The following is a 2,702-nucleotide window of genomic DNA, read 5'->3' as shown; positions in this document are numbered from 1 at the left end:
TTTTATTGTAATTAATAGAAGGGTTACATTATATTCACCAGATAGAAGGTGCATTACTCCACAAACATTGATACACTTTCTCATTTTTCTTAAAGGTTATTTATATACTATGCTTTTACATAGTCCCATCACATAAACTAGTCATAATGACTGAGAATGTAGCATACCAATTCAGTGCTTTTTCTACCTGTATGAGGACCTGGGTTTGATCTCCAGTGCTGACAAACAAAAGGTTACCATGTGTGGTGATGGGTATGTTAATTTGCTTGATTATGATAATTTTATAGTACATGCACATAGGAAAATATATTGTATTCCAGATACATTACTTTTCACATCATTTTCAGAAACATTTTTATTAAATACAGAGAAAAATAGAAGCTGTATTGAGTGTCTGTAGAGAGAAATAAAGATACTGAAATCATCAGGGTGTCTGCTTTTTCTTTCTTTATGCCTTGGTTGCACTTAAAATGCCTTGGTTGATGATGAGAAAGAAAGCAATAAGAATAAAAGTAGATGAAAAAATAATAGAGAAATGACAATAATCACTATAATCAAAGTAGTATAAGCGGTAATTGAACAAATATTAACTCATCAGTCCTCTTAATATTGATTTAGTTTCCAAAAAAGAAAAAAGTCATTTCCAGAATAGCAGTGCCAGAAGTCAAACACATTCCTTCCTGGTTGAAAGGAGACATATTTTAAATACCCTGGTATGCTGTGTGCTCACACCTTCAATCAGTCAACATCAGCACAAAGGCAGAGGAAATGGGGTTTTTTTTCCATTAGAGTGAAAATGGACTTTTCTTGCTTTTAAAAAACTTATTTAATTATTATTTTTACTACCCAAACCCGGTAACTCTGGAACTCCATATTTTTGCCTGTAAAATCAGCAAACTGATAATTTTTCATACTTCTTTTCTCTCTACAGCAACCCACAGCAAAACTAAGGTGAGCTCTTTAAATCCACTGAACTGTGGAAGGTCATCCTATTTAGAGCTTTAATCACAGCTCACCTGCTTAATCACGCAGGAACAGAGAAAGGTGCTCTTGAAGATCTCTTGAAGATGTGTTTTTAGCAACAATAACCAATAGAGTCATGACATACCCTATTCAATGTTTCCTCTTTTCTAATACATTCCCCCATGAGGGATCATTACTTTGTCTAGCACAGGATTTTCCTTACCAAGTAAATTCCCACCTTTGAATGTGCTTTACAGTGTTTATGAGAGATACATACAGTCACGAATTTCAGTGAGAGAACTACACCACTGAATAAAATCCAAGATAAAGGGACCTGTTTAGAATATTAATTCTGAAAAATTCAATATCTTTAAGCATTGAAGATAGTTAAATTTACGGGAGTTATTTTTTCTGCTTTTTATATATTCCTTTTTTTTCAGATTGGGACTTCATATCTAGTCCAGGTTGACCTCAAATTCTTGTTCCTGATCATCCTGTCTCCATTATTGAACTGCTGGGATTAATGTGTAACCACTTGAGTGGAGACAATCCTGTTCTAAACATCTCCTAAAACACTACCACACTACTGATACCTTCCTTCCAGGATGCAATGCAAATGTACATTTTAAAGAAAAAGTACATGTCCAGAATCTTCTGTATTTTGTGTTTTCTTTTCTTACAGAGTTCTTGATTCTCAAAACGAAAAAATGAAATGAAAAAGGCATCAGAAAGTACCATCATAGTAACAGTTCACTGAAAGCCTGGATAGTCAGGCCAAGGCTCAGTGTGTTTAGTAGGACAGTTCTAAGTAAAGAAGACACAGGATTTTAATCAAAAGAAGGTGTCTTCAGGCTAGAAAAACTGGAAAAATAAAATATGCAGAAGAAAGGAAAGAGTCAGCCTGAACTGTGCAGATGAACATGCATTAGAAATGTTTCCATTGAGAGAATGACCAGAGATTAAGAAGGGTTTTATAGCCAAATATGACATTTTAATTAATGATTCAGACCACAGAGGTTCATTTCTAATTCATAGCAATGGTAGTATATGATGTATTATATGTTCTAAGATCATTTAGACAAGTTAAGTTCTGAGAAACAGCCTAAGCTGGGCACAATGACTCATTCATGTCATCCTAGCTACTCAGGAGGCTGGGGTCAGAATATAATAGTTTAAAGTCAGCCTGGACAATAAAGCCCATAAAGTCATCTCTCCAAATAACCATCTTTTAAAATAAAGGTAGAAATGGGTATGTGGTTAGAGTGCTAACCTTGAATAAAAGAAGCTCAAGGACAATGTCCTAGCCCTGAATTCAGGCCACAAGACTGTTACAAGAGCAAGTAATCGTGCTTGCTTCGGCAGCACATATACTAAAATTGGAACAATACAGACAAGGTTAGCATGGCCCCTGCGCAAAGATGACACGCAAATTTGTGAAGCGTTCCATATTTTTGAATGACATCGCTCCATTTGTTAGGAAACGGAAAGCCTTAGAAAAAATCATATTAAGCGAAGTAAGCCAGACTCAAAGGAACTTAGGCTCAGTGGTTTCCCTCATTTGTCATAACCAGTAGAAACCTTGGGCTCTCCTAGCAGAGATTTGCAATAGAGCAAAACCTAGATACATAAGGCCATATAATATGACATAAATGAAAGGACCTCTAGGATATAGAAAGAAAAGCCATATAATGAGTGATTGTTGTCTTTAATGTACTATGTTATCTCTCATCTCTTTTGCT

At 35.2% G+C, this 2,702-nt stretch overlaps 1 non-coding gene across 1 annotated transcript; it reads left to right on the top strand.

Annotated features, from left to right (window-relative positions):
• Nucleotides 1-2,309: 2,309 nt before the first annotated feature.
• Nucleotides 2,310-2,416, top strand: LOC150061154 (U6 spliceosomal RNA). The gene has a single exon (XR_016536081.1). It is a non-coding gene; the product is annotated as a U6 spliceosomal RNA (small nuclear RNA).
• Nucleotides 2,417-2,702: the final 286 nt, after the last annotated feature.

This window comes from Megascapheus bottae, chromosome 6 (genome assembly GCF_031878675.1).
Source record: "Megascapheus bottae isolate mThoBot1 chromosome 6, mThoBot2.hap1, whole genome shotgun sequence".
NCBI classification, from domain to species: Eukaryota; Metazoa; Chordata; class Mammalia; order Rodentia; family Geomyidae; genus Megascapheus; species Megascapheus bottae.
This window is presented reverse-complemented; position numbering and strand designations above follow the sequence as displayed.